We start from the raw sequence: 10,126 nt of genomic DNA on the forward strand, positions 1-10,126 counted from the left end.
TTACCAGTGGGTTCGAGGCCTCGACCTAATTTTTTGAACCGACCGTTCCTCGGCAAGAGGCCACATGTAGATTCGCCTCCCAGACTTATAGCCCCACCGACCCAGCAGAGGCGATCAGATCTGTGGTGCACCTACTGTTAGAGGATGGACCATACAGACACCTATTTCTTTACTAAGATGAGGGACAATGGTTTTACACCACCTTAGAGGATCAACCGACAGCCATCACAAGCTATATCAGCTCTACCTCTACAATTGGCACCGACAGCACAACCATTTTATCGACCACTTGTACCTCGAAATAGGCCACCTCAACGACCTATGGCAGTGAAACCTAATCGTCCTCAACAGGTACGTGTACATGCACTAGCAGCTGGTGCATCTAAGACTGCAACTGTAGTACCTTTAGCCTTTGAAGTCATTGCCCACATCCAAGGTACACTCGTATTTCTGTTGATGGACACTGGGTCCACCATTTCAATAATATCATGTGTAGCAGTTAAGCAACTAGTGTTGAGAACTACTCCTATGATTGGGGTAAGACTCCTTACCTCCATAAGGACCTTCTCAGATGCTACTAGGATTTGTAAGGATTGCTCGATAGACTTAGGAAGCAGAACAGTGCTCGTTGACCTGATTGTTGTCCCACTTTGTCACTATGATGTCATCCTCAGTATAGTCTGTCTCACTAAGATGAAGGCAGAGATCGACTGTGATACCAGATTGGTGACAGCCCATGGACCTGAGGGTACGACCTTTACTTTCCCAGTGCAGGTTAGTTGGCCCTACCGTATAAGTTGTTACACTTCTTTATTGGATAATTTTGATGGTTCGACACTTGGGGACACGCCTGTAGTCTAAGATTTCATAGATGTATTTAGGATGATACCTGGACTACCTCGGCCTGAGATCGACTTTACTATCGACCTTGTGCCTGGTGCGACGTCCATTTCCTTGCCAACATACCACATGCCTCCATGTGAAATGGAGGAATTGAGGAGACAGATTGATAATCTGTTGGATTCAAGTTTCATACGGCCTAGTGTATCCCCTTGGGGAGCACCTGTTTTGTTTGTAAAGAAGAAGGATGGATCGTTGTGATTGTGTATTGATTATCGCAGGTTGAACCAAGTGATAGTAAAGAACAAGTATCCTCTGCCTAGGATAGATGATCTGTTTGACCAGTTGAAAGGGGTACAATATTTCTCTAAGATGGACTTATAGTCTGAATATCATTAGTTGCACATCAGGGATGAAGATGTGCAACAAACAACATTTAGAACCAGTTTTGGGCACTATGAGTTCCTTATGATGTTGTTTGGACTTACAAATGCACCGGTCGTATTCATAGACCTCACGAATCGGGTGTTTCAGTTGTATTTATATCAGTTCGTCATCGTATTTATAGATGACATTTTGATATACTCCAAGAGCCGAAAGGATCAAGAAGAACACCTACGGTAGTCTTCGATACTCTTAGGAAAAATCAGTTGTTTGCTCAATAAAGGAAATGCGACTTCTGAAAGGAAGAAGTCAAGTTTCTAGGGCACATGGTGTCCAAGGAAGGTATTGTCATGGACCTTGTTAAGGTGACAACAGTACAAGACTAGGAACAGCCCAGTTCGGTTACAGAAGTGAGGAGTTTCATTAGCCGTGCAGACTACTATTGTAGGTTTATCAAAGACTTTTCTAAGATAGCCAGACCATTGTCTCAACTCACTTGAAAGGATCTTAAGTTTGCTTGGAATGAGAAAGCAGAAGCAGCCTTTCAGGAATTAAAGGACAAGTTGATGTCCGCACTCGTGCTAGCATTGCCAGAGCAAGGGGTCAGATATAATATATACACCGACGCGTCTCGTGTTGGTTTGGGTTGTGTCCTTATGCAGAAGGACAGAGTGATTGCCTATGCATCGCGATAGTTGAGGAAACATGAAGAAAAATACCCTACATACAACTTGGAATTGGCAGCAGTTATCTTCGCATTAAAGCTCCTATGGAGAAGAGTTTGAGCTCTTTTCCAACCACAAGAGCTTCAAGTACATATTCACACAGAGAGACCTGAATATGAGGTAATGTCGTTGAATGGAAACCTTGAAAGACTTCAAGTTTGAGGTCTCTTATCATCCTAGCAAGGCTAACCTTGTGGTTGATGCGTTGAATAGTAAGAAGACAATAGAATTTGTAGCTCCGCTGATGATAGAAGAATGGAATATGGTAGAGTTTGTGTGAGACTTCGAACAGAGGCTTACAGTAGAGGAGTCATTCGAGAGCACCACACACATCCACGTACAGCCGCTTATTGATGACCAAATCATTGCGGCACAGAAAGAAGATGAACTGTTGATGAAGATGAGAAGGCGAGCAAGTGACAGTGAAGACTCTAAATGGAGGGTTGGCTTAGATGGAGGTTTGAGATATCGTGGCCACCTATGCGTCCCGAACCTCCATGACTTGAAAAGGGAAGTTCTAGAAGACGTACATAATTCAAGATTAGCAATGCATCCCGGTAGTACAAAGATGTATCGGGATTTGAAGCGTTTACACTGGTGGGACAACATGAAGGCCCAGATAACAGATTTTGTATCCCGTTGCCTCACATGCCAACAGGTCAAGGCCGAGCATCACCGACCTCCTGGTTTGCTTCAGCCCATGCCCATAGCTAAATGGAAATAGGATTTCATATCTATGGATTTCATTTTCAGGTTACCAAAGACGAGGAAGGGACATGACTCCATTTGGGTGATTGTGGACCAATTAACAAAATCGGCTCATTTCCTCCCAATTAAAGTTTTAAACTCAGCAAATGATTTAGCCAAGTTGTACATCAGGGAGATCGTACGTCTGCATGGAGTCCCTATGGAAATTATGTCAGATCGAAACACGCGATTCACCTCCATTTTCTGGACTCGAATCCAGGAAACAATGAGAGTGAAATTAAAGTTCAGTACCGCGTTCCACCCACAGACCGGTGGGCAGAAGGAACGAGTAAATCAGATACTTGAAGATATGTTACGAGCATGAGTGCTTGATTTCAAGGACAGTTGGGATGATTGTCTTCCCTATGCCGAGTTTGCTTATAACAATAGTTTCTAAGCAAGCATTGACATGGCTCCCTACGAAGCATTGTATGGGCGCTCATGTCGAGCACCACATTGTTGGGTGGAAGTTAGCGAGAAGAGCCTGATTGGCCCAGATTTGGTTCAAGTAACCTAAAAAAAGATTGATATTATTAAGCGTCGACTTCTTGCAGCATAGAGCAGACAGAAGAGTTATGCCGATACTCGACGACGACAGTTGAAATTTGAAGTTGGGGACCATGTATTCCTTAAGGTTTCCCCAATGAAGGGAGTCCTTCAATTTAGCAAGAAGGGGAAGCTTACGCCACGATTTATTGGTCCGTTCTAGATTCTAAGCCGAGTGGGTGTGGTAACCTACCGCCTTGCTTTACCCACACCACTCAAAGGCATGCACAACATATTTCATGTATCGATGCTGAAGAAATATGTTCCTGATCCTACTCACATTATCAAGTGGGAGCAGGTGGAGCTAAATGAGGATGCTACCTATGTACCACGACCAACATAAATTCTTGATAGGAAGGAACAGGTGCTACACAGTAAAGCGATCCCGCTCGTGAAAGTATTGTGGACTCACCACACTGAGGAAGAGGCTACTTGGGAAATAGAAGCCGAGGTCCATAAGAACTACCCTTAGATCCTTGAGGAGTACAAAAAGGTACTAATTTCGGGGATAAAATTTTTCTTTAAAGGGGGTAGATTGTAACATCTCAAAAAAATCTGTACAAAGACTCGAGTACCACCTCAGGCAGAAATCCCTAAAGACCGTATATTGTGGAAATTAGACGAAAATTAATTAAGTACTAAACTAAATTAATCAGTAAATTAACCTGAACCACTATCTATACAAGCTGCAAGACCCAAAATCATTAAAATCGCTAACTCAATATTACTTGAAAACCTCGAAGAATCCCATAACCCAGTTGCTCTTGGGAGCACATTAAAACTCTATATCGGACCTAGACCGCACGTTGAAAGTCTGATGACCGCGAAACCATAGGGTTACGACCGACATATTGGGTTTGACAACCATAGTGGGAATCGAGCTCAAATAGTATCTAGAAACGCATAACTTAAGCCTTGAGCAAAGTGTGTGAGAAACGCGAATATGTTTAGAAAGTGACATGAAACTTAAGTGATTTGGGCCATTCACTTACAAGCAAAATTGAAGGCTTTAGACTGTCAGATTCTGACCAGACTTTACCCATGGATCAAAGAAATTTCCCTACTCTTATCCGTATACTTGTGGCCCTGATCGAGGAATAACGACCGTTGATCTGAAGCAGGTCCTTCACGGCCGATCAATTAGTCAGATCGCACCATAAGCAAAGTCCTGGTATAGATCCATTGTCAGGGACCATTGATATCACTTATGGGCCTATTTAAAGACCTTAAACCACCCACTCTCTCTTTCATATGAATTTCACAAACCCTAGGTGAGAGAAGAGAGAAAAGAGGAGGAAAGAGTGAAGAGAAGAGAGAGAGGTAGGGAGATCATTGTTGGGATCATTTCGCACGACTCCATACGTCGTTTCGTCTCCCCGCCAACGCTACACCATCAGTTCTAACTGCGATTTGGGTAAGAAATCGTAACCCAAAATTTGTTTTAGAAGCCAAGATTGGGTAATCAGTGAAATAACTAACCTATTTAGATGTTTAGGTACTGTTATTCTATATACGGGGACGTAGGATTCGAACCGAGAAATCCAACAAAAGGTTTGGACTATAAATGTTTAAGTTATGGTTTTCAAGGCTTTCAATGTCAGTAATGATTTATGTCTGACTTGATTACTACCGTATGATCTTAGTTACGGTGTATTCGATAAACTATACATGTGTGTGAACTATGTGAATATATAATGCATTCCATGTGTTTGTTGAAATGCTTGAATGAAAGTGCAATTTTGATTTATGCTTGCCATGACTATTAATTTAGAATACATGTTTGTTGTATGTATGACAACTCCTTTGCGAAAGGATTTGCCATAATATATGCTATAATTAATTTAGCTCATGTATGTAGTAATGTGTAGTCTAAGTGTTTGATAAAATGCCCGAATGAGAAATTGTTCGACGAATCATTTTTAATAAAGGTGTTGAGATAAGATTTTCGACCACCCTATCCATATATATAATTTCTTTCATGTAATGTAAATTGCCACTATGTGATTTATGGATGAAATGCATATGTATATTAACATGTTCGATGTGTTTGATAAAATGCTCAAATGAGAATTACGTTTGAATTTTTTGTTAAATGTTATTATGATTAACATATGTGACTACCTATTGTTTGAGTATGATTGGGACTATTGCATAGTCCAGGCAATCGGTAATAGTTCTCGATTGAGTGGCCGAACTAGTTTCACCAAATTAGATACGTTCGATGAATCCAAGCTGTATGCTGATTGTCGATGGTGGTTAGGTCACGTGGAGTCCTTATGCGCTCCATATCGATTAATTCAACGTGCACTCGTACCAATCGCAGTTGTCAAATAACCCGATTGGCCTACTTTGTGTTTACCATGTATGAACACTACTGCTTGAATCTAAGGTGCCACTTAAAAATGTAAAACCCATATCAACTATGGTACCAAGATCTGCTAAGACTCATGAGCCAGGCATGGTGGTGTATGGGACACTATGGTCGAGCTGTCGGCCTACGTTGGGGTGACGAGCCACCCCGTAGTGTCCAGTGAGCAACCCAACTCGTGAGCCAAATATGGTGGTGTATGAGACTCTGTATTTGAGCTATCAGCCTATGCTGAGGTGATGAGCCTTTCTATAGTGACTTTGAGTATAAATTAGGCCTACGCCGAGGTGACGAACCTCCCCATAGTGACCTCGAGTGCAAACTCCTGAATTTACCTATCCACTGCTTCGATTAGGGGTGATGCCTTACAACTTGCCTATTGTATGTGACTAACTAAGATTAATGACCTAGATGGATCTGTGTTTGGGTTAATGATATAAAGGGAGGTACCTTAGCTTCTCGAATCTACTATATGAATAAGCCTAATTAAGTACTTGGCTAACATGATCATGCATCGCATTACATGTGCTTTGGCGAGGAAGCGCAAGTTTAGGGAGTTTGCCATGCGCGATCGTTAGATGAAGTCACTGAGGGAGTGCAGGCGAGGGCATGCATCATTACTACATATCATTCCTACATTAACAAGAGTAATTAGGAAGTGATTACTGTATTGCTTTATCATTACTGTTTGATTGAATTGATAACATGTTAACCTTTGCCTTATAGTACCATTTAGTTAATCACTCACTCTCACTCTAGGACGGTGTTTTAAAACACCAACCAGACTCTGATTTAGATGCAGGTTCCGATGAGGCTTACGTGACAAAGCCAGATTTCTTAGGCAAGGAGGAGGAGTTCTCCTATGTTCAGCTATCAGATGGGTTTATGTAGACTTCGTGCTGATTCGATGGGATTTACAGGATACTTGATTAATTGTACATTCACATTTTGTCATTTTGTATATTTTGAAACAAATTATTTATATATTCAGCCCGGTAGCACGTTCATACTTTGAAGGTTATGAACACGTATATATACTTTATTTATTTAGTTCAGTCTTCCGCTTGCTTATTTACGTTAACTCTTGAGTATGATATGTTGACTTAGTGTAATCCCACTTATGTTTAATGCACTAACATGGACAACATTTAAATATTATTATCTATGTTGCATAAGTGATGCGTTAGAACTCGGGAGTTGAGCTTTACTCGACCCCGATTTTCGGGGCGTTACACTTCATGCACCGACGCGGTATCCAGCATGGTCCCCATCTCCTTAATCATGTCATCATCAAAATCATGGGGTTGGGTCAGGCATGTCTATAGAGGGTCAGAGGATAAGGTCAAAAGTGCTTTATCTTCTATGAAAGAATTAATCATGTTAATGTCATGGAAATCATCATCATCCTCTAAACGTTTGCATGTGTTGAAAAAGATATTCAACTCCAATGTTATATTCTCGAAAGACATACTCATGAGTCCATTCTTGCAATTAATGATTGCGTTTGAAATGGCAAGGAATGGGTGATCAAGAATGATGGAAATTTGAGTACACATGTTACTGATGGGTTTCGTATCCAGGACGATAAAATCTATTAGGTAATAGAATCTATCAACCTGGACCAACACATCCTCAATTATCCTTCTCGGTATACGAACTGAGCGATTAGCAAGTTGTAATGTGGTTTGAGTGGGTTTCAATTCACCCAAACCTGACTGTTTGTAGACCGAGTAAGGAATCAGATTTATGATTGCTCCTAAGTCAAGAAGTGCGTACTCAATTTGGTAGTTCCCAATTACACAAGGTATGGTTGGGCAACCAGGATCTTTGAATTTCTGTGGCACATCTTAATTTAGGATGGCACTCACTTTTTTAGTTAAAAAGATTTTCTTGTGAGTATTTTTCCCTCTTTTGGTCATACACAAGTCTTTCAAAAATTTGACATATGAAGGTATTTGTTTTACGGCATCAAGTATAGGAATATTAACCTTCACTTGTTTCAACACCTCTAGAATGTCCTGAGAGTTAGAGAGAGGTTTTGGTGCAACCAACCGTTGGGGGAATGGGGCAATCGTCTTGCCTTGAAGTTCCGATTCTAATTCTTATAGAGCAATGCTAGCTCTATCATCATTGTCCTCTTCTGGGTCCTTAAGCTTTTTAGCCCTAACCGGAATAGATTTGTCAATTATTTTCCCACTCCTAAAAGTGGTGATAGACTTAGTTTGCTCCATCTGATTTGAAGAGCTTGGATTACTTATCTGATATTGCGGTTTGGGGTTGGGGAAATGTTAGGTTGAAAAAATCCCATTTTCCCCAATTGAATTTTTATCTCACGCCCTTGTATGGCATTTGAAATGTCTTGAAGGGTTTGCAATATACCCTGAATGATAAGCTCTTGGTTTTGAATATGTTTTAGAACCGGATCCTCTTGAGGTTTCACTTGATTTGGAATTTGAAAAAAGAAACCTTGAGGTGTAGCAATTTGTCCATTCCTACAACTGAAGTTTGAATGATTTCTCCAACTAGGATTGTATGTATTGGAGGTGGGTCCATTAAGAGGTCTTTGGTAATTATTCAGGGCATTGGATTGCTCATTCAACACCTCTTGAAAGGCAAGTATTGTTGGACAATTTTTAGTTGTGTGAACGTTGCAAGCACAAATACCGCAAACGGTTTCCTTAACCTTATCCTTCTTTAATTTCATGGCCTCGAATTTCCTTATAAGATTAGACACTTTAGCATTGATATCATCATCCTCTTTCAAAAGGTATAATCCGCCCCTCTCCTTTGATTGAGTTGGCCTAGAAGTGATGCTTGATTTTGGGTAGGTGTCCCATGATTGTGAGTTTTCAGCAAGTCTATCCAAGTAATCACACAAATCATCGAGATTTTTATTTATGAATTCCCCATTGCACATTGTCTCAACCAATTGGCACGTGGAAGGTGTCAGTCCATCATAGAAAAAGTGTATAATGCGCAATGTTTCAAAACCTTGTTGTGGGCATGAACTGACAAGATCCTTGAACTGCTCCCAACATTGGAAGAATGTTTCATCCTCCTTTTGGGCAAAGTTCATGATTGACTTTCTAAGGGTGTCTGTTTTATGATATGGAAAAAATTTCTTTATGAACTCCCTTATCATATCATTCCATGTGCTAATAGATCTGGGACATAGTGAATGCAACCACGTCTTAGCTTTTTCTTTCAAATAAAAGGGAAAGAGTTTCAGTCTGACCGTATCCTCAGACACGTTAGGAAAATATGAAGTGGCTATAATCTCATCAAACTCTTTCAAGTGCAAATATAGACTTTCAAATTTAAGTCCATGGAATTTTAGAAGGAGTTGGATCACCCCTGGCTTAATGTTCATATGTCCCGTATTTTCTAGAAAAACCATGCATGAGGGTGTGCTCATCCCCGCCGATTGTAAATAATCTTGCTAAGTACAAGGTGGGGGTACTTGATGCACCTCATTCTCATCTTAGACTTTAAAAAAGGCCGAGCTATATGTCCTAGATGGGGGGGGTTTGAATAGGACTATGCCAAATTAAAAAAAAATAATAGAGGAATTTAAATAAATTAAATACAGATAGCAATAGACAATCCCACAATGTTGAATTTAAAGACAACCTCAAAAGAACGAGTATTGAGAGGTTGATACGATGTTGTTCCAAGGACAACCTTATACCATAAAAACCAAGGGTTTATGGCAGGACAACCTTACTAGAACAATTTGTGTATCAAAAACTCAAAATTGATATAGAGGAATAAATAAATAAATAGTAATGAAAGAAATCTATGCTATGCTATTACAACATTCTCCACATTTGCATGAAAGAAATTATAACATTCTCCACAATGCAAAAAGGAAATTGCAACCATCCACAAAAAGAAATAAACAATCAAACCATAAGACTAGAAATTACAATGGTTCTCTTGTGTGTACACCAACTGTTTAGAAAAACAACCACACAACTACTCCACTCCTAATATCCTCACACAGTGGATATTAGCGTTCACAATGAAAATAAGTTTTTCTAGGTTTACCTAAAACCCTCACAATTGTATCTTTCAAGTGGGCTTACACAATTCAAAAAACCCCACACTCTTGAGTTTTCTAGATCACCTCAAACAAACCAAAACAGAGATTTTTCTAGCACAATCTCAAAAATAAAAAAAAATAAATTACAATAATGTAAAATACCTGGATATTCTCTTTTTGATGCCGCCTAAAAGAACCAAATCAGAGTAGAAATTCAACGTAGAAGTTCAATGTCCAAACTCACTTATGAAATGGTTATAGGTTCTAAATTAATTTTAAATTAAATCAAGTTGGGCTAGCTTTATTTGATTTTGATTCCTATAAAAGGGTAATCCTCAATCCATTCTTCAAATATGAATGGAATATAGAATACAAAATCAAATATAACAAAGCTAAATTAATAGAATATTAAATGAGCACAATATAGCTTTAAAAGAATACTAACTTATCCCTCAGAGTGGCGTATTGATTTAT

At 39.8% G+C, this 10,126-nt stretch overlaps 1 non-coding gene across 1 annotated transcript; it reads left to right on the forward strand.

Annotated features, from left to right (window-relative positions):
- The first annotated feature begins 8,597 nt into the window (after positions 1–8,597).
- LOC131247708 (small nucleolar RNA R71) lies at positions 8,598–8,704 on the forward strand. Its single transcript, XR_009171980.1, has one exon. It is a non-coding gene; the product is annotated as a small nucleolar RNA R71 (small nucleolar RNA).
- Positions 8,705–10,126: the final 1,422 nt, after the last annotated feature.

Source organism: Magnolia sinica, chromosome 5, assembly GCF_029962835.1.
Source record: "Magnolia sinica isolate HGM2019 chromosome 5, MsV1, whole genome shotgun sequence".
NCBI classification, from domain to species: Eukaryota; Viridiplantae; Streptophyta; class Magnoliopsida; order Magnoliales; family Magnoliaceae; genus Magnolia; species Magnolia sinica.